Here is a 24,488-nt window from a genome sequence, read left to right on the forward strand (position 1 = left end):
GTATATACATGGTGCGCAGGAATTTTGTGGTGTACGTGACATACACCATGGGAGTACCCATGTGTTCCATGAATAGAAAACTCATACCCATTATTACCTTATAACCACTGGCATGAACAGAGTAGAAAAACAAATGGCAAACTTAGCTGGAAAAGGGCAAGATGCTGCCTGTAATGCTGGTATCTATGCCATAAACTGAAGAGGTGAAGGTGTGTAGTTCAGTGATACTTATTTAAACATCTTTGGGTTGCATCACCTGATACATTCCATCTCATCTCCCCTCCCATCTCATCTCCACCCCTCATGTCATCTTCCCCACCCATCTCCAGTCTGGATCAGGTGCCCCTTCATGTGCCCAAAGAGCAGTTGCTGTGCACAGCTGAACATGCTGTTTTATTAAAATATGCCAGTGTGCCCTTTTGTGCTGGGAGGGCCTGGGGTACAGGGTCTGTGCTTCATTTGCCGTTATGTCTCCAGGGCCTCACTTGGGGCCATCTCACACCTAATGGGCTCTCTATAAATCTTTGTTGAATCCATCCATCCATCAATGAACGTGGATTTCAGTAATTAAAACTGTTTTCATTGGACTGGGATTCGTTGACAGAACAGCAAGTTCAGAGAGCATTGTGAGCCTCAGAAGGGAAGCTATTCTTGCTTTACCAGCTTCTAACTGTCCTATTCCCTTACCCAGCCCAGCCCTTCTCCTATGATTAAATGGGCAACTAATCAAATGAAGCCTTGTTCTCTAAAAAGAAACCAGCCAGTTTGAAAAGGCTTGCAGTGAATTCCTTATCCAATCAGGGCACTTCACGCTGAGAGGAAGAAACCAGATTTGGGTATTGGCCAGACTAAATTTCCATTCAAATTCTCCTTCTCCTCCTTTCCCTCCTTCCTTACTTCTTACCTTCCTGCTTTCCTTCCTCACCTCCCTTCTTCCATCTCCCTGCCCCTTCCTTTTGTCCAGATTACTGCCCTCTACACAGGCACTGCGTCTGAAGCATGGTAACATTCTCTATCATGTGTAACAGGCACCATATCAATTGCTCCAAGTTCAGCCTCTGAAAAATTAAAAGGGAAATTGTCACCCAGGCAGTTTGTTTGCATTTCACACCTCCTGGCATTTCCCTGGCCCACCACTGTTTTCCCGGGAGGCCCACCAATTTACTCTCCCTGGTCTATGAGAAAAGTCTTGGACATTCGGGCATGCAAGTCAGACTCTCCTCCAGCTACATAAACATTGAGATGTCCATGTAGTCCTTATTTAGCCACAAACAAGGCCAGCTTCCTACTGGACTCCTCCAGGCCCTGCTCATGCATACCTGTAGCTCCATTTCCCTGCTAGGGTGTGTGTCTTCAACATCTCTAAGCCAGGGTCTTGGCACTCAGTCGGCTGACAATTTTAATATACCTGGGAGAAGAGAGACCATAGGTTTGATCTTCTGGCTTTATATTTCCAAGGAGGAGAAATTGGCTGGACTCTCTTTTGTGGTGAGTACTCATATATTTGTCACTTGACAAACACTCACTGACCACCGCCATGTTTGTGCAGTGCAGAGGCAGGGTGCGGACTCTGTTGGCAGGTTGCCCAGCTTCCTGCCCAGGAACAAAGCCCATGCACATTTGGTCATCCCATGCAATGGGAAGATGCAGCTCTCACCAGAAAGGCCACAAACTTGAATATCTAATTACATGAACATTTGAGGCCAGAGCATGGTTCAGACACTCTCTTACGGTGACCTTGTAGTCCCATGGAGTCAGCTTTGGATGGGTGCCTGGGATTCTCCTTTCCTTCTGGCTTTTTTCTCTCTTATTTTTTCCTGGTTGTCTGCTCAACCCCAGGCTGGATCCCCATATGGTCAAAGCCATGAAGGCTGCTATCTGGTGGATCCTCACAGTGGGAGAACCTTATCATTCCCCACAGTAGGAGGCAGAGGCCCTTCCTCCAAAGGGTGCATCATGAGACACACCTTACCTTTTGCTGGGAGTTTACCTTGCACTGTACCATAACTTTGGTGCCTTGATGTGCCTGAGGACCTCCCTTCTCCACTAGGGATGAGGCAGAGAATGGACATGGAGGATGGATGGGGAGATCAGGGGAGGGCTGCCAGGCAAAATATAGGAATGTTTTATCCCATGCAGTGTTTGAGACATACACTGAAACATTATTCGTCATTCATCTGAAATTCAAATGAAACTGGGTATCCTGTGTATTTTTCTTTGCTTAATCTGGCAACTCTGCTAGGAAGCACATCGCTACTTTAGGAAGATCACTCCTTACTTCCTGCCACCACCAAAAACGCTGATTCAGCTGGCTGGGGCTAAGTCAGCACTGTTCAAAAGAGGAAACACTCCTTTGAAAAATGACTTTTATTTGGGACTTCCATTTGGTTGAGTCATTGTTATCCAGGCAAACCCATAGCAGAAGGAATGACTCAGCCTCCCATTTCTCCACCCATTCCTATGGCCTCAGAAAAATTCTCATTTTATGATGAGATGGGACCACTTTTCCCTTCCCCGGTGGATTAAAGCTTTCTGTGTCTTTTTTCCTAGGACCACCATAACAAAGTACATCAAAGTAGGTTGTTTAAACAACAGAAATTCATGGTTTCCCAGTTCTGGAGGCGAGAAGTCTGAGGTCATGGGTAGAGTTGGTGCCTTCCGAGTCCTGTGAAGGGGCATCTTTTCAGGCCTTCCCTCAGTGTCAAGAGGTTTGCTGGCAATTTTTGGCATCCCTTAACTTACAGAAGCATCTTCACACAGCGCTCTCCCTGCGTGTGGCTCTCCCTGCATGTGGCTCTCCCTGTATGTGTTTTTTTTTTTTTTTTTTTTTTTTTTTTGAGACGGAGTCTCGCTCTGTTGCCCAGACTGGAGTGCAGTGGCCGGATCTCAGCTCACTGCAAGCTCCGCCTCCCCGGTTCACGCCATTCTCCTGCCTCAGCCTCCCGAGTAGCTGGGACTACAGGCATCCGCCACCTTGCCCAGCTAGTTTTTTGTATTTTTAGTAGAGACGGGGTTTCACCGTGTTAGCCAGGATGGTCTCGATCTCCTGACCTCGTGATCCGCCCGTCTCGGCCTCCCAAAGTGCTGGGATTACAGGCTTGAGCCACCGCGCCCGGCCTCCCTGTATGTGTTTCTATATTCAAGTTCTCCTTCTTTTTTTTTTTTTTTTTTTGAGGCAGAGTTTCACTGAGTCACCCAGGCTGGAGTGCAGTGGTATGATCTTGGCTCACTGCAACCTCCACCTCCTGGGTTCAAGCCATCCCCCCACTTCAGCCTCCTGAGTAGCTGGGATTACAGGTGCCCACCACCATGCCCAGCTAATTTGTACTTTTAGTAGAGATGGGGTTTTACCATGTTGCCCAGGCTGGTCTCGAACTCCTGGCCTCAGGTGATCAGCCCGCCTTGGCCTCCCAAAGTGCTGGGATTCTAGGCATGAGCCACCGCACCCAGCCCAAGTTCTCCTTCTTATAAGGACACCAGTCACATTCAATTAGGGCCCACCTTAAGAACTTTATTTTAACGTGATTACCTGTGTTAAGATCCTATCTTTAAATAAGGTCATATGCTGAGGTACTGGGGGTTAGAACTTCAACATAGCTTTCTTTCCGGGGGTGGCGGGTTGAGGGATAAAATTCAACCCCTAATACAGGTGCCTCAATGTCGTGCACATTTATATTTGCTGGGAAGATAAGGAGACATTGGAGTCAGTGGTTTGGCTTCTTTTGCTGGCTTTGGGTTGATAATGATTTAAGGCTTTGGAGTAATGGAAGATAAACTGCTTGTCACTGCCTACTCTGTGTTGCAGAAGATTGCATTTCTGTGTGAGGCCGGCCCCAGCCTGGCTCTGCAGAGGGCTTTTCCATTACCTTAAGAGCTGGTGGTGATAGCCCCCATTAATATTCAGCCCTTTGGCCTCCACCCTCTTGCATTCCCTCAGCCCTAAGCACTTCCCTCTGACCTTCCAAGAGGTAACATCGGGGTTATTGTCCCCAAGAGACCTCTGCAATTACTTGCAGGGGGAACCCGGTGAGGCTTTGCTGAGAGTGTATGCCAGGAGGGGCGTAGGTGGAGAAAGGGAGCTCGGCATGCAGATCTTCGCCCTCCCCCGTCCAACCCAATATTAGAATCAAGGGGAACCGCGATGTCTGTCTTTGCCTCTGCTTGCTTCCCTCCTCCGTGTGGATGCTGGGAGAACAAGATTAAATTCCTTGTCGGCTCGGGCTCTAAATTCTCATTTGTTTATTAAGACATGATTCTGTTTTCTCCGAGGAGCCATCCATCCTGCTCTTCTGGGTGCTGTCCATTACTAAAGAAATGAAAGGGAAAAAGGTCCTTTTTTTGGCCATGGGTTTTTTGTTTGTTTTTTGTATGGGGGGGGGGGGGTCTTTCAGATGTCTGTATCACCAGAGAGAATGCCTTCTGAAGCCTGTCCAGGAAATTTGGTTCTAAGAACAGCCTGCTAATTTGAGCATCTTCAGGGGTGACTCGTGCGATGAGGCTGGCATGCTGTCCACAGACAGTGGCACCATAGCGGTGGGAAGTGTGGTCTGCACTCATCTGCCAGGGCTGCCATGACAAAGGACCACAGCCTGGGCCGCTTACGCAACAGAAATGTATTTTCTCACAGTTCTGGAGGCTAGAAGTCCAAGATCAAGTTGTCCGCAGATTGATTTGTTCTGAGTCTCTCTCCTGGGCTTGCAGATGGCCAAGCTTCTCTGTCTGTCCTCACATGGTCTTCCCACTGCACACCAACGTGTGTCCCAATTTCCTCTTATAAGGACACCAGTTATATTGGATGAGGATCCCCTGAGTAAACTATTTAACCTGTGTTAGCTTAATAAAGACCGTGTCTCCAAATACTGTCCCATCCTGAGGTCTCAGGGGTTAGGAATGAACCTGGGCAGAGGCACAATTTAGCTCACAGCTGTGCCCCTGTAGGAGACTCAATAGGAACTCAAATCTCAGGCTGGACCTTGATCTGGGTAAGTGACCTTGGGGAAGGGCAAGGGTATCAGTTGGGGTTTTCTGTTGTCGGCAACAGAAAACAATCCAGGCTCACTGGAGCAATGAGAGAATTGAATGAGATGATCTGGAGAGACAGTGATGCCATGGAAGGCTGGACGACAGACAGTAACCCTGACACCTTGGGGAGGGGAAGTGGAAGCCGCAGGAGCTGCCCTTTGGTGGAAACACTCCTGTCAGTGCTTGGTGGCTGCAGCGAGTGAACTCAAGAGTCCCAGAGGACAGCTGTCCTGCCAGGTTCCCCACTGTGCTGGAGTAGGAGGAGGAGGAGGAGTCCAGATCCTTGGCCTCAGTGATGGGAGTCAGGGTACAGGGTTCACATCCTCCCAGGACCACCCAGAGTCCAGGGGTGTGAGCCCTCGAGAGAAAATCAGCAGCTGTCAAAAGAGGAAATGAATGTTGGTAAGCTGAAACAATGACAGATATCTATCGCATAACATTTCCTTGCTTCAAAAAGAGGGGCTGCATTGGACGACCTCTGTGCTCCATCTTCATTAAACATTTACTAATGCTCTCCCGTCACTGCTTTCTTGAGTTCTGTGCCTTTCTTTGTCTAGGGGTGTTGAGATGTTTCGCTCAGGGATGTTTTATTGCCTGCAGTGTCTCCCTTGGCCTTTGGTGTTCCTGGGAGTTCTCCTCAGTGAGGCGAGGGACTCTGTTTGCTCAGGAAGGTCACCAGGCTTAGAGTGCTGTAAAAAACCAGGGAACAGCTTCCTGGTATAGATCAGTTTATTAATGTCTTCTTTGTGATCTGTACCGGTTGTAAATATTATATTCATTATAAATAATAATTCAACCTGCCATTCCTTCTCTGGTTCTCAGTCACCTTATCTATAAAACAAGAGGGTTGAATTAAATGATTATTAAGGTCTCTTTCCGCACTGGCCCTGTTGGATTCCATGAAAATTAAACTCCTCTGGGTAGACAGTCTATGGGGCTTGACTGTGAGGCATCACCCAAGAACTTGGAAATGGGAAATACGATTTCCCTCTGAGAGAAAAATTATAAAACCAGCCAGCACCAGATCAAAGAAGATCTATTTAAAGTCTCCTTATATGGACAGGATGAATTTCAGACCAGAGCAGCCTGGACTGACAGCAGGAACATCCTGAGGGACAGAAGGGCCTGTCAGAATGGATGCAGCATCACAGACACAGAGAGAAATGAGATCGAGGAGGATCGTCGGGATGATTCAAGCTCTGACTGAGACAACGCTGGGGTGATGGGTATCCACACATTAGTAGGCTCTGGGCCTCTCCTGGCTGCATTTCTGTTATGGAGAAGGCGAGGGGCATCCAGCTATCATGACTGGGTGCCCTAAAGCGGGGATGAGAGTCAACATCTTTAACAATCCATATAGCACAGGCACCACCCAAACAGCAAGGTCTTCAGCTACAGCTGGAGCAGGGACCTGGGGGCCCCATTCTACCTGCATTTGCCTTCTAGCATCTGGAAGCTCTGTGAGGTCCCTGATATGAGAAGGGCAGTGAGTAGGAGCAGACAGGAGGCTCCAGGAAGAGGCTCCTTACCAATTAGCTTAGAAGAATTTTAATATGTTGATAACTTAACATGTTTGAGCTATTCAGTTCATCCCCTTTGTCTAATTCTAACTCATCGGGAAATCCCTGGATTGGAATGCAGTTTCCCATATGCTTTGACCTACAGGGAAAAAACAGGCATGACTGGCTTACATAATTGTGAGATGACTATATTTTTCAAGGTAAACAGAGTTTCTGCTTTATCACTCTCTTGGGAGCCTGGTTACACTGATCAATGTGAATTCACCTCTATGAGAGAAACACACTCTTGGCTTGCTGACAAAGTCAATTGCCTCAATTACCAAAAAAAAAAAAAAGAAAAGATTCCCAAACTTGCCCCATGGAAGCAAGCCAGCCAAGCTTGGAAGCAGCCAGCCAAGCCCTTTTTCAAACTTAGAATCAGTGATCCAAGGGTCCTTTCAGTATTTTTCCACAGGATCTCTGGCTGAATTTCCACAGCATGTGAAAATTCAACTATAGACAAGACAGCATGATGCAGCGATTTTCTTTTTTTCTTCTTCTTCTCTCTCTCTCTCTTTTTTTTTTTTTTTTTTTTTTTTGCACATTTTATTTTTGTAGCACAACTCTTATATTCAAATGATCTTATGAAGGACCCCAAGCTGCAGATATGATGTCTTCACATCAGGCATCTCTACTTGGGTGTCTGACAGGCACCTCAAATATAAGATGTCCAAAGAGCATTCTGGATGCCCTGCCCCCGCTGCACCTGCTCCTCCCCAATGTGCCCTCATCTCTCAGGCCTAACACCTAAAATAATTCTATTCTCAGGTCATCTCTTAGCCTCAAACTCCTGCTTCCAACTATAAAACATATGTAGAATCCCATCCCTTCCAAGCTAGGGCCCACATAGCTGAAACCTTGTTTTCAGCCACCATCCCCTCTTACCTGGGTGACTGCAACAAACTTGTAATAGGTCTTCCCACTTTCATTACTGCTTCCTATACTTCCCTGGATTGGAATGCAGTTTCCCATACGCTTCTACCTCTAGGGAAAGAACAGGCATGGCTGGCTTACGTAATTGTCAGGTGGAGCAACATTTGCTCCATTTAAAATTGTTTTTAGAAGTCTAGACTTTAGAATCTCTACTTGTTAATGATAATATAACAATGACCAGTTACTACCATTTTAAACGTATTATTTCTCTATTTAGTGAAATAATATGTTTAAAATGTAGATCAGATGGTGATTTTCCCCTGTTCAAAGTGCTCCAACATCTCCCATCACACTTAGAGTAAACTGCAAACTCCTTACCATGGTCTACCAGGCTCTCCGCCATCTGGTTTCCTGGTACCCCACTGGCTGAAATGCCAGCTGCTCTCTCCTTCACTCCTGCGGCTCCAGACACACTGGACTTATTGTTGGTTCTCAAACGTGCCAAGCTTGTTCTCTGCTTTGCATTTGCTGTTTCCTCTGCTTAGAACCTCTGGTGCCCTTGACTTTGAATGGCTTACTTCCTCACACCAATCAAGTCTTTGCAAGTCTCTGCCTTTGCTCAGAGAGGCCTTCCCTTGCCACCTCTTTAAAACAGCCTGCCTCACTCCTACTCTCGAGCTCCTCAGTCAGCCACTGCCCAGCACACACCACATTTCATAGTGGATGTTGTTATGTGCCGCTCAGATCCCCTGGCAGGACTGAGAAATGCTCATCACCTTAGCTGCTGGGAGTGCAGACACCACCAGCTCACACCTGAGACACTTTCCAAGCCTTGGAAAGTGTCAGAGGTGTGTCATTTCCTCTGTCAGAGGAAGCTGCTCCACCAACATGTGTGCCCACTCCCTGGAGGCAGCTTGCAGCCAAAGACTGGTCACGTGGGAGTGCAAATGCCCAGTCCTCCGATCTCAATTAGGACAACACTGCTTGTTGTCCCAAGCTGCAAAGCTCCTCAAGAGCAAGACAGAAAGCAGCTTTTCCGTCTGTCCGTCCTGCATCCCTCACCCTTCACACGTGTTGCTCCTGAGATCACTCTCCCAAAAACCTCCTGCAAATCTCTTTGTCAGAGTCTACTTCCTGCAGAACCTGTCCTGTGGGCCTCTACCCCAAATTATGGGGTTTTAACTTACTTGCTTACACTTATTTGTTTATTTCCTGTCTCCCCAGCTAAGACTTAAGTTCTATGACAGCAAGGAAAGGTTTATCTTATTCCCCTCTCTATCCTGGCCCAGATGCCTAGACAGTGCCTGGAATATGTGGATGTTCAATAAATATTGAATGAAGAAATGAATGCACTCCCCCCATCTATATAATAGATAATAGGGAAACTGTCTTCCTGAAATTGTGTGTGTGTCAGGGGCCCTCCTCCCTCTGTCACTCCTCTACCCACCACTGGAGAAGTGCCCAGGGCACCTCAGCAGCACCTTCAGACAGAGTCAATTTTAGAATCAGGAAAGCAAGATTCATAGCCAGTTTCCATCACTAGCAAGCCCCTCCCAGTACCTCCTGGAGTCAGTATTGGGCCTTGCAGGGTCTTTAGCTTGTTCCACTGCGACAATGAGCCCTGCACTCCGCTCCTGGAAAAGAAACTGGGAGAATGGAAAAGCTAATCGAATTGGCTCATTTCCCTGAAGCCAGTGATAAATCTCAGGGGTCTGAAGAAGGCTCTAGGAGATCTAGTGCCCCCAGTGAGATCTGAATCTCAAATCAAGAGTGGTTCATTTTTACTACAGAGCCTGGAAGGGAGACTGCTTGGGACCTGCCCTGGGATGACTTCTGCTGGCCCTGGAGAGCCAACTTTTATTCCAGTAGAATGTCCAAGAAGCCATGCACCCTGGTGACAACTCACTTTCTCCTACGCCATTAGAGTAAGTCTCCTTGATTTCCAGGATTAGAATTCCCTGGAATGTTCAATGTGCCATCATTACCAGGACATAAAGAATGTTTCTGGGTCAAGAAGGTGCCAGAGATTGTTTAATGCACATCTTCATTACCTAATTGTTTTCTCCTGGTCTATTCCCCAATTGCTTCCATGTCTGATGAATATTTCTCTGCTTTCGTATGTGTTTTTGACAGAGACAGGGGAGCAAGTCTATCTGTAGGCTTTAGATCTCCTGACTTCTCTTTTGAGCATGATGAGTTGGAGTTAGATAATGCAGGGAGAGCTTGCTCTGGAACCCGGGAGGGAAGTGTGGCTGGGAATGCCCGCAGATGGGTGATGCCCCTCTGTCCTCAAACTGTGTTAGACGAGCTCTGCTCTCACCTACCCCTACACGAGAGGCAATCCATTAGATACCTTGCATCTGGGGTAGACTGAGCCAGCACCAGCTGTGAGAGTGGCTGCAGCTTGGATTTCACTTCCTCCAGAAAGCAGCCAGGACAAATGCTGCTGCTCATTCTCCAGGAGGAGGTTCCAGGATGATCCAGCCATTGTTCCTCCTCTGTAGCACAAAGGGAAGGTTACCCAGAACGGACCCAGCAAATGCCTTAACAGCCTTCAAGACAGTCCATCTGTGGATGTTGGACAGCTCATTACACACTCTCTGAGGAGACTGGTCTCGGGTCCCTAAGCAGGTTGATGTTGGCAGTGGCCGGGGAGGCAGGAACATGCATGAAGGACACAGAGGCGAGAGGGGACTGATCTGGATGGAGTGCATCTAAGGCCTGGGGCCAGTCAGAGAAGACGCATCTCCTCCTCAGCACCACTGAGACCACACAGCCAGCCTTGTGAGGAGATGCCTCTGAGGACCTTCGAGCCACACATCACTGGCTTGAGTATAAGAAGTGCTGGAGCACCTGTGATAGAAATTGGTGAGCAAACATCCTCCTAGAAAGATAGGTAATGCCTCATCTCTACCAAGGCTAAATTGTTTTTATAGCATTCTCATCATTATTCTAAAGAATAAAACCATTACTAGTACATAATGTCCTCATCAGGGTACGAGACAGACCCCAGGCTCTATTCTTGGCCCTGGCACTTATTTGGTTAAGTCACTTAGTAATCCAGACAAGAGCTGCCTCAACCTTTTTTTTTTAATTCTTTTTTTTTTTTAGGCCAGGCACAGTGGCTCACACCTGTAATCCCAACATTTTGGAGGCCATGGTGGGAGAGTTGCTTAAGGCCAGTAGTTTGAGACCAGCCTAGGCAGCAAAGTGAAACCCCATCTTTAAAAAAAAAAAATAGCCAGGCATGGTGGTGCACCTGTATTCCCAGGTACTTGGGAGGCTGAAGTGTGAGGATCACTTAAGCCCAGGAGGTGGAGGCTGCAATGTGCTAGGATGACACCTCTGCACTCCAACCTGGGCAACAGAGTGAGACCCTGTCTCAAAAACAAAATTTTGTTTAAATGTCTAGGCTTTAGAATCTCCATTTGTTAATAATAGTATAACAATGACCAATTACTGCCTTTACTCTTGAATGGCCACTGTGGGTCAGGCACTATCCCAGGAGCTGGAGGAATAGTGGTAAGCAAGCTGACAACCATGTACTTTTCCTGGAGCTCATATGCACGGATCATCAGACAGGCAATACTTCCCCCATTTTAAAGCTGAGGCCATTAAGGTTTAGAGCCCTGAAGTGATGGCATGTGAAGCACTTCCCCATGGGTGCCTGCTATTAGGTCATTGCTTCTTGGTGCCAACCTACCCTTCAGTGTTCTGCTTTGTTATGCTGGAACTGGGACTCTAAACCAATTTTTTTCTAGCCTTTGCCAGCTGCTCCTTGGTAGATTATATCAGTAAGGGGTGCTAGGGGAGGCAAGAGAGGAGGAAAAGGGACCTGCTTCCCCCTGGGTGCTTTCAGAGTCTGCCTTCCTTCCTTCCTTCCTTCCTTCCTTCCTTCCTTCCTTCCTTCCTTCCTTCTTTCCTTCCTTCCTTCCTTCCCTCCTCCTTCCCTTCCTCCCTCCCTCCCTCCTTCCCTCCCTCTTTCCTTCCTTCCTTCCTCCCTCCCTCCTTCTCTCTCTTTTTCTTTCTTTCTTTCTCTCTTTCTTTCTTTCCTTCTTTCATTTGTTTGTTCTTTCCTCTCTCTTTCTTTCTCTGTCTCTTTCTCTCTCTTTCTTTCTCTCTTTCTCCCTTACTTTCTCTCTCTCGCTCTCTCTTTCTCTCTTTCTCTCTTTCTCTCTTTCTTTCTTTCTTCCTTTCTTCCTTTCTTTCTTTCATTAGACAGAGTCTTGCTCTGTCTCCAAGCTGGAGTGCAGTGACACGATCTCGGCTCATTGCAACCTCTGCCTCCCGGGTTCAAGTGATTATCCTGCCTCAGCCTCCCAAGTAGCTGGGACTACAGGCACATGCCACCACACCCAGCTAATTTTTGTATTTTTAGTAGAGACGGGATTTCACCATGTTGGCCAGGGTGGTCTTGATCTCCTGACCTTGTGATCAGCCCGCCTCAGCCTCCCAAAGTGTTGTCCAAGGCTTTCTTCTTTGCCATGGTCTTTGTGGTGGGCATCACTCTGACCTCTCTGCATCTGCCCAGCAGCTGCTGTCGCAGCTTTTCCTGCACTCACAGACCAGCCTTGGTGTGCCCCTTCTGAGATTCCAGCACCAGCCCAGCAGAGCCCCCTCCTCAGAGCACAAAGCCTTGGCTCCTTGGGGCCTCTCCTCCAAGTTTCTAGCTTCTAGCTTCCAGGTTGTAGGAACACCATGGTGTTCCTAATTCCAGCTTCTTTTCTTGGTTCCCCCAGGCCTAGTGTGGAAGCTGTTTCCTCAAGCTGCCACTCCATGCTATCTTAATGTTCTTTTTCTCGCTTTCTTTTAATTTTCTAGTTAACAATGCTTTATACCTAGCTAATAAGCCTTTATATAAAATCATTCTGACCAGAATACCTGGGGGGGCTCCAGTCCCCTGACTGGTCCCTGCTGAATGCACATGGTCATGAAACTGACCCAATTTTCCAACAAGCTGGATGCCCATAGAAGCGAAGCTTGAGGAACTTAACATTTGTACAATGAGGCACACCTGCTGCCTGTGGACCAACTTCTCTCCCTAGCCCCTCCTGTTTTCCTTCCCAGCTATGTAAACCCCTAACTTTAGTCAGCTGGAGAGGGACAGATTTGAGGTTTGGCTCCTGTTTCTCTGGCCGAAGTCACCCAAATAAAAAGCATTCTTTCCTGGAAATGCTCATTGAATCAGGGATCAGCTTTCTTTGTGGTGATCAGTGGGACCTAGACTGAACTCCTGGCATTTGGTAACAGTCTCACCTGGCTGAGCCAGTACAGAGATGGGGCTTTGACGCTGCCCACTCCTTCCACAGCCCTTGCTGTACCCACTGTGCTCCCGGGTGATGTCTGGCTGGCATCAGATCACTGGAGAGGGCATTACCTCTGATCACCGAGCCCCCTAAGAAGGTCCGGCTCACCTTCCTTCATGAGAGACAAGGAAGACAGTGTCCACATACCCACTCCCCAGGGAGAGGGGCACTTGTTGCTGAAAAATGATAAATGATGTCGGTCTGCATTGGTACCCTTGCCTGCCCACGGCTCTTCTGGGGGCAGCTGGTGGCAGGCCCTCCAGTGCCTACCCTACAGCCACCTCCCTTCGTCTTTCTTGCAGATGGTTCCTGCGATTGGGTCAGGCAGAGGTCTCTTGGTCTTGGGCAAAGTAGACCCTTCCCCCCAACACCGGGGATGAATCATGATTGCTCTTAGCCAGCCACGGTTATGTCCTTTTGTTTTGCCAATGGTTGGGCATGTGACTCAGGTATGGCCGGTGAGAAGAGAGACAGCAAGAGAAATCTACTGGCTATAGAGTGGAGGCAGCCTGGATGGGACTTCTGGCTCTCTCACTTCTCATCTCTATAACCTTGGGCTTGTTACTTAAACTCTCTTGAAGTCATAATAGCGACATCATAGGCTTGTTGAAAGGATCAAATAGGAAATGATACATTAGTGAAACCACCTTTCTGTGCCTGCCAGGTGCTTAATACATACATTTCCCGTTTCAATGTCCAGACTTGTTTATGAAGTGCACAGTTTTGTGTTTATTCTGGTCAGTCTCAGCATCAGTCACTTTTGGGTAGTAGTTACAAGTTTTCATTTTAACATGGATTCTTGGCAGGGTGCAGTGGCTCACACCTGTAACCTTAGTACTTTGGAAGGCTGAGGCAGGAAGACTGCTTTGGTGAAGAGGGAGTTGCTATGCCCTCCCTTCCTTCTAGCCTGGAGCTCCAGCAGCCATCTTAGAGGACCATGAGATAGCAACACCAAGGACAGAAAGTCAACAGCTAAGGGCAGCAAAGCAAAGAATGAGAAAAAGCCAGGATTCCTCATGGCACTCCACAGTCCTGCACTCCTCTGCTGCTTGCAACTGAAAGCATTCCCATGCACTACAAAATAAGCATTCCTAGCAGACACGGCCCCACTGGCTCAGCCCTCACTCCTGCTGCTGTAGGCTGTACCCCAGAAAAGGCAGCCCCGTCCTGACAGCTGTGGCTGCTGGTTTGTGCTGCAGTGATGGCTCCTAGCCCTCCACACATGCACTGTGTGTTTTGAGGCTGGGCTCCAGCACAGCCCTCGGAGCAGGAAGATGTATAAATAAAAGGCCTTATGTTTTACAGGCTAGTCAATATTTATTCAGCCCCAACAGAGCAGTGGACTGGAGGGAACAGAGAGACTATAAAATGTCTTCTGTATTGAAGCCTGAAATCATGCAGGGGAAAGGGGCTTCTCGGTGCTCCCCCTGCAGAACAGTCCTCAGCACAGCAGAACTTCAGAGGCTTCTTCTTTGAAGGAAAGGGGCTGGGGCAATCTGGCAAATGAGGACAGAAATGAAGGCAGGACTGAGGACACAGGAACGGCTGAGCTCTCAATGCAGTTCTAACAGGTGGTCATGTATAGTTGACCTCAAATGCAAATGATCCGTAAGAGAACATGAGTCCCTGTCCCTTGTCTTCAGAGGCCACTCTTCTCTCTTTCCTTAGAGCATCTCCTGGGAAGCCCACACTTTTAAGAGCAGCAATGGTGGGGTCTTTTTAAAGCCCCCTGGAGGGGCGTTTGTATGTGTTTGATGGAAGGCTCATCCCCACAGGATTTTTGGGTCCTCCCTGTCCCTCAGTTTTCCCCGCCATGTAACATGTTTTGTTGAATTTGCCACTCTCTGCTGTCATCTGGGCTGCTGCATTTTCCCTCCTCTCCCCTCTCCCTCTTATTCAGTGTCTTAGTCTGTTCAGGTTGCTATAACCAAATACCTTAAACTGAGTGCTCATAAACAACAGAAATGTATTGTTCATAGTTCTGGAGGCTGGGAAGTCCAAGCTCAAGATGCCAGCTGTCTGGTGAAGGCCCTCTTCCTCATAGATGGCACCTTCTCGCTCTGTCCTCACATGGTGGACGGGGCAAGTTACCTCTCTACAGTCTCTTTGGTAAGGGCACTAATCCATTCCTGAGGGCACCACCCCCATGACCTCATTACCTCCTAGAGGCCCCGCCTCTTAATACTGTTGCATTGGGGATTAGGATGCAATATGAATTTGGGGGGACACAAACATGGAGATGATAGGACACAGCCTTTACACAATATCTGATTTTTTTTTTTTTTTTTTTGGACAGATAAGAGGATTCTCTTCTCTACACAAAGCTTTCAAAGCTCCCCCTGGATAACTGAATCAGGCTCCACGTCTGTTGTCTGATATTCAGAGCTGTCCCCTCTCTGCCCTCAAGCATCCAGCCTGACCTTCATCTCTCCCTTGCATACACCCTGTGCGCTCCACAGGAACGATCATGCCTCCCCCAACCTGCTCCTCGGCCTCTTCTCTGTGCCTTTTCTTAGGGTGCTGCTGGCAAGAACCTAGCCAAGTCTATCAAGGCTCAGCTTAGCTACCTTCCTCCTTTTTCTTCAATGTCTGCTTTTCTCACTGGGAGAGCACTTCCTTCCTTTAGATCATAATAATAATTAATACCCATTGCACTAGAATTACTAAAAGTCTCAGCTTCATGTATTTCTCCCCACTTTCTCTTACATAATGGATCAGTGGATTTCAATCCGAGTGGTTCTCACCTCTACCACGGGGCGTACTGGGCAGTGTCTGGAGGCATCTCGGTTGTCATGCTATGGTGATGCTACTGACGGGTAGAGCCAGGGATGCTGCTGTAAACTCCCTGCAATGCCTGGACAGCTCCCCACGCCAAAGAAGCATCCAGCCCAAAATGTTAACAGAGCCAAGATTGAGAAATCCTGTATTAGATTATAAGCTTCCTGGAGGCGGAAACCACACTCCTATTCTTTTTATTCTCCATAGTACACAGCTTGAAATAGAACGTTATTCAGTTATCTAAAATGAATGACTATGAATGTTTAATTGTATTTATATATCTTGTTTTGAATCTGTAGATAGAGGCCTACTGCCCAAAAAGTGGTGCCTCACCTACATTACCCACATCATCTTCCCATTGTCCAGCACATGTAGTGTCTCCGAGGGCTGATGGCTGGGTAACCTTTCATCATTGGTATTCTCTAAGGCATTCTCTGCTCTGCTAGACTCCATAAAGCAAAGTCCCAGCTCATATTCTCTCAGCTCCTTATAGAAATTCCTTCACTAAGCTGTGCTTTAGTATATTATGTCTTCTGTCTTTATGGAGGGTCCATAAAAGCAGAGTTCTGTTGAACGGTGTTTCTGACTCTTGTGGAACTTTCTTTAGCAGTATTTCATGCACTCACTGCACTGGAAGGTGACCTTAATGCGGCCCCCTTCTTTTACAAATGAGAGTAAGAGAGTAAGGTTCTCTGTGTCACTCAGTGTCCTTTATCCAAGGACCTATGTGATCAATTCCTACCTAAGTTTCCTACCAGGAAAACGTTTTGTCTCTGTGGATGAATATGTATGCTTTACACTGTTGGAAAACAAAACTCTGTGCAGTCCAATATGCGTCTCTTTTTGGCTTAGCTGTCAGAAAAGTTAGAACCAAATTCAATGCCCAAGTGTTAGAATCTGCTCCACTCAGGTGTCTAAAACCATCTACTTTTTCTGCATTCTTCAGCAAGAATATTATCCTTAAATGCCTTCTCTTGCACTGTATTTTAATCTTTAAGCTGCCTCAAGTCTTTTGGAAGTAAGTAGGATACAAATCTTAACTTAAAGAAAAAAAAAACTTCCAAATGTTATTCCAAGCCATCTTCTGTTGTTGAGTATGAAATGGTTGGGCTATGGAGTAGAGGCAGCCTGGATGGGACGTCTGACTCTCTCACTTCTCATCTCTATAACCTTGGGCTTGTTACTTAACCTCTCTTGAAATCATAATAGCAACATCATAGGCTTGTTGAAAGGATCAAATATGAAAGGACACATCAGTGAAAGTACCTTTCTGTGACTGCCAGGTGCTTAATACATACATTTCCCATTTCAATGTCCAGCCTTGTTTATGAAGTACACAGTTTTGTGTCTATTCTGGCTGGTCTCAGCATCAATCATTATTGGGTAGCAGTAACAAGTTTTCACTTTAACATAGATTCTTGGCCAGGTGCAGTGGCTCATGCCTGTAATCTCAGCACTTTGGGAGGCCAAGGCAGGAGGACTGCTTGAGCCCAGGAATTCAAGACCAGCCTGGGCAACAAAGTGAGACCCCATCTCTACAAAATTTTTTTTAAAAATTCGCTGGGTGTAGTGGTGCATGCCTGTAGTCCTAGCTACTGGGGGACTGAGATAGAAAGATCGCTTGAGCCCAGGGAGGGCTGTACTGAGCCAAGGTCATGCCATTGCACTCCAGCCTTGGTGACAAAGCCAGAACCTGTCTCAAAAATATTTTTTAAAAATGTGAAAACAAAAAAAAAAAAACATAGATTCTTATATTTCTCATTAACCTTCCCATTTAAAGGTCATGTAACTGACATAAAGTTATCACTCTGTTCCTCTGATTTTAATTATGAAGGTAAGTTATGTGAACAACAGCACAACACTCCACTTTGTGGAAATGGAACCAAGGTTCTTTGATTGGCTGTTTTGGTTGCTATTTTCAGAGCTTGGCACTGTTTCTGCTTCTACCACTTAGACTTATAGTTGGCCTTGAGATTTCATATTGTACATTTAGGGAATATGGCCTAAAAACGGCTACTTGCTTTTCTTTTTGCCTTAAGATGGAATGAATTTAGAAACGAATGAGGAATATAGAACATTCTACATATATTTGTCATTAAGTGGTTTCCCATTTGTTTAGAAACCCCAGGACCTTGAAATAAGTAAAAGTAACAGAACAATCCCTTTATAAAACAATCTTAAATTTTTAGAGGGGCTTAATTCTCATAATTCCTTGTAAGTAAGTCAGTGAAGGAACTGAGGCTTAGAGAGACATCAGGGCATGTGCCTGTCCTATAGCTGCTGGTTATTGTGCCTGCTTCTCCAGGGCTAGTTCCGGTCCTCATCAGACCTTACCCCTCATGTAGAACTCCAGTGCCATGCTCCCTAAATTACTAAAAGGCTCCAATCCTGGAGACATTTACATTCTTTACTGAGTTCAAAGGGTGGGAGTTGGAATTAAAGTTAGTAAACCTTCCAGAGCTGTGCTGTCCAATACAGTAAACACTAGCCCCATGTGGCTCTTTAATTTAACTTTTAGTTAATTAAGATAAAATAAAATTTAAAAACCCAGTCTGTCAGTTGTACTAGGCACATTTCAAATGCTCAGCAGCCCCATGTGGCTGGGTGGTAAACATACTGGACAGCCCAGGCGTAGACTGTTTCTGTCATTGCAGAAAGAGCCTCAGTGCTATTCTAGAGCCATTTCCTACCTGCATAGGGGCAGAGGCAAAACAGACATCGTTGCATGTCAAGCATGTCTTACATCCCTAAAGAGATGAAAAGAGGAGGGGCTTTGCTACAGGGGCTCTTGACAGTGACTCACCCCAGGCCTATCTTTTTTGTTGCCTGCACATTTTATACTCAAAGCCTCTTACACAGTTACAGAAAGCTAGTTAGCTCAGGCAGTGACCAGGCCTGGGAGCAATTGGCAACCATCAATGTGCTTATGAATTTAGTGGAGTGACTTAGTTACATTTGGAAAGCGAGGAGCAATCTTAAATACCTTATGGAGAGCTGGGCACAGTGGCTCATGCCTGTAATTGCAGCACTTTGGGAGGCTGAAGCAGGTGGATCACGAGGTCAGGAGTTCGAAACCAGCCTGGCCAACATGGTGAAACCACGTCTCTACTGAAAATACAAGAATTAGCTGGGCAAGGTGGCACACGCCTGTAATCTCAGCTACTTGGGAGGCTGAGGCAGGAGAATTGCTTGAACCCAGGAAGCGGAGGTTGCAGTGAGCCCAGATCACGCCGCTGCACTCCAACCTGGATGACGGAACAAGACTCCTCTCAGAAAACAAAACAAAACAAACAAAGAAAAAGCCTTATGGAAATATTGCCCTTAAAGCATTTACTTTCTCAAATAGAGTTCCCCTTCTTGCATGGCCATGGCAAGAGGTTCAGTATCTACCCCTAAACAGGAAGGGCAAGGGATCATTAGGTTTCTGAAAGGCCAAACTTGGTTTCCATTTGCCCCTTTGTATATTGATTTAGAGAAATTAAAGTGTCCCTGATATGGTATTTAGGTGCTTATTCTACATTATGTATCTTGGTACATAAAAATAAACAAACAAACTGCCCTCACTCTTGTGTCTCCTGTGTCTCTGAATCCAGATAGTCTCCTAGCTGACCTTGACTTTTCTTAATTCTCTGCTTCTCTGGAGGATTTGGCTCGGGGACAGATCCCTTGCTGTAGCACCCGCATGGTGCCTTTGAAGCTCAGAACAATCTTTCTTCCTGGTCTCAAAATAGTGCCTCTGAGATTACCCCTGATACCCAGGCTGTCATTATCCTAGGTTTCTGGCTCTGCCTTTCCTTTATTTAGTTAATGTCTGGCACACTGAATGTTGTGGCTTTCTTTTGCCCCTGACTTCCCACTTCTCCCCATGTACTTTGTTAATAATAATAAGCACCATCACCACCCATTGGGCACTTATTCTGTGCCAGAAACAGCAGTGAGTGCTTCACTAGAATTAATCTCTCCACCTCCACCACCACCACCTTGCTACAAGCTGCCTCCATCTTTCACCTGGACCATTGCAGAAGCTTCCTGATGGGCTTCCTTTCTTTTGTCTCTGTTGCCTTCACTCTTCTCCCCACAGAGCACCAGAAAGATAGTGTTAAAATGTGAGTTAGAGCATGTTCTTCCCCACTGCCCCAGCATCTTCTCTTTTGATTCAGAGTAAAATTCAAAGTCTTTGCAATGGCCTATAGTACCCTAAGCAACCTGCCTCTGCACCTGCTGACATTGCTCTGACCCCACCTCCTACCACTTGCTTGCTTCTCTCTCTGATCCAGCCACACTGGCCTCGGGGCCTTTGCACATGTGTTCTCCCTGCCAGATATCCCCATGGCTTGCTCCCTCACGTCCTTTATGTCTTTTTGTACTCTGCAATCTCTTTCTCAATGAAGAATTCCCTGGTCATCCTATTTAAAATTAAACACACACACACACACAATCATCTATGCACACTATTTATCTTCATAGCACTTATCACCATTAACATGTCATGTACTTATTTATTTATGTAAATATATATATGTGTGTTTATAAATACATACGTGTGTGTGTGTGTGTGTGTGTATTTGAGATGGAATCTTGCTGTCACTCAGGCTGGAGTACAGTGGCACAATCTGAGCTCACTGCAACCTCCACCTACCAAGTTCAAATTTTTATATACATATATATATGTGTGTGTGTGTGTGTGTAATAAAATGTACCATCTTAACCATGTTTAAGTGTATAGTTTAGTAGTGTGAAGTATTTACATTGTTGTGCAATCAATTTCTAGAACTTTCTTCATCTTGCAAAACTAAACTCTATGCCCATTAAGTAAATCCTCATTTTTCCACCCCTGGCAACATCAATTCTAGTTTCCTTTTCTATGCATTTGACCACTCTAGATACCTTGCATATGCAGACTCCTACAACATTTGTCTTTTTGTGACTGGCTCATCTCGCTCAGCATAATGGCCTTGAGCATCATGCATGCTGTAGCACGGGTAGTCTTTGAAACCAGCTTTTGTGTATGCTTCATTTTATTGGGCAGGGTGTAAAGTTCAGAGACTATTTTTAGAGTTGCTTATTTTCTAATAACTATTTTGTCTACATTTATGATACGTAAAAAGTAAGGCTTTGTTTATAGCCATCCTTTTCTAACAGAAAGGCTTGCCACAGAACAATGCTTTTCTATTTAATTAAACCTTTCCATTAGAATAAAATCATTTATTAAAACAATTAATCATCAATAAATAGAGAACAGCACTTATATAAGACACACAGTGCAATGCGTGTTTTAGAGCAGTGGTCATCAAACTGCCTGCAGGAGTCCTGGGTCCTCAGAGATGTGTCAGGGGCCACCTGAGGAGGGGTCTCATGGTGGGGGTTGAACTCCAACCTTGCCCTCTCCTCTCAGCTTGAATCAGAGCAACTCCAGTAAACATATCTCATATTGTGGGTCCTGCATAATATTTTATTTGAATAAAAAATGCCATGGTGCCACATTGTTTTGTCATTAGTGCTGTCTGTCCACCAACAATTCTGGTTCTTCCCCTTTCCAGGCGCGTGGTAGCATTGTCCTTCCGGGCCTCTAACGGTTGGGCGGAGCCATGTGACTAATTTGGGGGCAATGAGCACATCTCTCTGGTTTGGAACATTTAATTGCCAATGCAGGACCCTCCAGATCACCCTCACCCCTCTCTTTTTTGTTTTGCAGTGTTTACTGCCCTTGCTTCAAGTAATGGCCACTCTGTTAGCCTGGGTCCCAGGATAAGGATGACAAACAAGGATGGCACAGAGCAGAGTGTTCAGACACCCTTAGACAGATACTCAGCATGAGTTAGAATAATCCTTTTCTATTTTAACCTACTGAGATTAGGGGTTGATATGTCACTGCCGTATAATCTAGCCTATTGTGACTAATATATGTTGCTTTTTAAAAGTGTGTGAAACACCATTTTGGAGATGTATGAGTGTTTATGTAGATTTGGGTGTCTCTTCCCTAATCTTTGACTCGTCTTAAACCTTGCTTAACTCAGTCTTGTTTTCCGTGGTCTTAGGTGAGACTCGGATTTATTTATCTTCTCCTCCTCTTACATGCCTACCCCCCATGTTTGACTGGGACTCTTAGAAATTCTGGGAGTTTCACCGGATAGTTAATTTGTGTAGCTTTTCCACTGCTATAGATTTAAACTTTTCCCAGGAAAGGAATCTTTTGATTGCCACAGGTTTTCTCATTTAGCAAATGCCACTGAGTAATCCTTCTTCCCAATCCTCTACCCCCACCTTGACTATATATGTAAGGAACCAATTACATTTCCATTTTTCCCCAGCCTCATGGTTGAGCCAGGGCTGGGAGAGATAGAGAGACAGAGACAGACAGAGACAGAAAGAGGAGAAAGCACAAAGGGGAGGAGGAGAAGAAAGAGAGGAGAAACATTGTTTAGCTGCTGGGTTATGTCACTGGTCTTTTCTTCTAATGATGGGCTCCTTTTAAGTCAGTGTTTACCAAAGTTTAGCCCTGCTACATCAGAAAAAGAAAGAAAACAACAACAACAGCCACAACAACAACAAACATGGTGAGCTTGTTAAAATGCAGGTTCCTATTCAGCACCCACTGTGAATATCCAGTGAATTTCAGGGGGATTCCATATATGCTAGGGTTTGACAAACACTGTTATAAATCATTCTGGGTTCCCTCTTTGATCATGGAGCATCAAAAACATTCTTTCCCTTTGTAATATTGAGTGAGGCCTTGTTTTTTTTTTCAGCCTAGTCTCAGTATCCAAATTACTTTCTGCTAAAAAATTTCACAGTTACTTAATTCTCAGCCTGCCTCAGAATTTACCTTTTCTTACATGTAAGCAGAGTATATAAATATTTAGAAATATAAAATAAAGTGAAATGTTTGTATTTTGTGCGCTTATCCTTTATATCTATTAAACTGTTACATTCTTTCTTGAAGACAAAAACAAAACAAAACAAACAAAAAAACACCTCAATAACTGATTGTGATAAAGCCGAGTGAGGGAGGGGAACCTGGTCCCGGGCCTCAGGATTGCCAGTGAGGCAAGTCAGTGGCAATTGACATGGATTATTAATTATGTGCCTCAAACTTGACATGTATTGTCTCATGTAAGCCTTGAAACTGACTGCCCTTTGAGGGAGGAATTATTGTCTTTACACAGAAAAGATCTATGCTCAGAGAGGTAAAGTAACTTGCCCAAAGCCACACAGCCGGTAAGTATCAGTGCCTGATTTATACCCCAAGGCATCTGGCCTTCAAAATCCATATTCTCTGCACAAGCTGTACTGCCCCTGTGAGGGACTATCTGAGACCAATGAGGAGGAGGACTAGAATGGTGGAGGGAAAATGCAGGCAGAATGGGGACAATGTCCCAGAGAGCAACTCCACCAAACCAAATCATACTTAATTTGCAAGACGGACAGCAGGTTACAGCGTGAAAAACTTGGAAAGACTGCACTGCATGCCAGCATCTCCTCTGAAGATTTGCCTGGTCAGGGAAAATAAAAAGCCACGTTCAATATAGATGTTATTTCATTTGGTCAAAGTAGGTCAGAGGAATTGGGCAGAGTGATAGGTGGTTCTTTATCAGGAGTTGTGTTTGACTGAGGAAATTAAACTCTGATGGAAAGAACACAATGAAGCCACAGTGTTGATGTCACCTGGGTAATATCAGGGCTCTCTATTGAGGCAAGGACATTTACAGTTTCTATATGAAATGTCATCAGAACAGGTTGGCCAACGGAGACTATCTTAGAAGTAACTGCCTACATGCAAAAAATTCTATATGCAGCTGCATTTCTAATTCTATTCCTGCAGGAGTGGGATGGGAAGAAAATAAGCTAGGAGGATACATTCTCTTGTTCACCACCATTATAAACAGAAGGTGCACATTCAGGTTTATTCTATTACCCACTGGAAAGCTCCCTGGACTTTTGATAGCAAGTGCTGTCTTCATGTGCCCCCACAACCAGCCTGACGCATAATTTTTATTAATGCAATTGGCCTTGAACAACACAGGTTTGAACTCTGCGAGCCCACTGAAATGCTATTTTTTTCAATAAAAGTTACTCTAATGTGCCTGCCTCTCCTGCCTCCCCTTCCACCTCCTCCACTTCTTCTGCCTCTGCCACCCCTGAGACAGCAAGAACAACCCCTCCTCTTCCCTCTCCTCCTCGGCCTACTCAACAAGGATAAAGATCTTTATGATGATCCACTTCCACGTAGTGAATAGTAAATATATTTTATCTTTCTTATGATTTTCTCGAGTTTCCTTTCTTTAGCTTACTTTATGGAAAGAATACAATATATGGTACATATAACACCTAAAATATGTGTTAATTGCCTGTTTATGTTATGGATAGGGCTTCCAGTCAGTGGTAGGCTATTAGTAAAGTTTTGAGGGAGTCAAAAGTTACACGTGGATTTTCAACTGCATTAGAGGGTGGCTCCCCAGTCTCCATGTTGTTCAAGGGTCAACTCTTTCTTTCTTTGGATTTTAATTCAGTTGAGAGTAAAGTTCCTTTCTATGTCTATATCCTTTTCAGCAATGGCATGCTGTGGGGACATAATAAATGCTTATTAAACATGATGTTTCTCTGTTGTGTGTTTTCTATACTTATTACGAATTGTCATTGGAGGAGAAATGCTCTGCAATAATATGTGTCAACTTTTTAATAAAAACTGTTATATTGAGTGTCTGCAAAGAGCTATTCCAGTGTAAGTTATTAGGATACCACAGCATTAATTTTTAGGAATTGATATATACTTACGTCAAGTGGCTTAAGAGCACCTGAGCTCCTGGAGCAGGTTGAATTGTAACTTAGGCGTTTTGCTATTTGGCATGCAGGGACGCTTCTCCATTAGCTTCAAAAGCTTCTCATGGTGTGGTTACTTTGCTGATTGAGTCATGTAGATCACTCAAATTCCTTGTGATGGTTTACACTT

The 24,488-nt window shown here is 45.5% G+C and overlaps 1 long non-coding RNA gene across 2 annotated transcripts; it reads right to left on the reverse strand.

Annotated features, from left to right (window-relative positions):
* Nucleotides 1-4,345: 4,345 nt before the first annotated feature.
* Nucleotides 4,346-8,295, reverse strand: LOC108529009 (uncharacterized). 2 transcript variants are annotated; one of them, XR_001885372.1, is made up of 3 exons: nt 8,231-8,295; nt 7,467-7,563; nt 4,346-5,399 (listed from the first exon to the last, which is right to left on the reverse strand). It is a non-coding gene; the product is annotated as an uncharacterized LOC108529009 (long non-coding RNA). The 2 variants fall into 2 exon arrangements; XR_001885371.1 differs by lacking the exon at nt 8,231-8,295 and adding an exon at nt 7,833-8,230.
* Nucleotides 8,296-24,488: the final 16,193 nt, after the last annotated feature.

Source organism: Rhinopithecus bieti, unplaced genomic scaffold, assembly GCF_001698545.2.
Source record: "Rhinopithecus bieti isolate Rb0 unplaced genomic scaffold, ASM169854v2 scaffold_3878, whole genome shotgun sequence".
NCBI classification, from domain to species: Eukaryota; Metazoa; Chordata; class Mammalia; order Primates; family Cercopithecidae; genus Rhinopithecus; species Rhinopithecus bieti.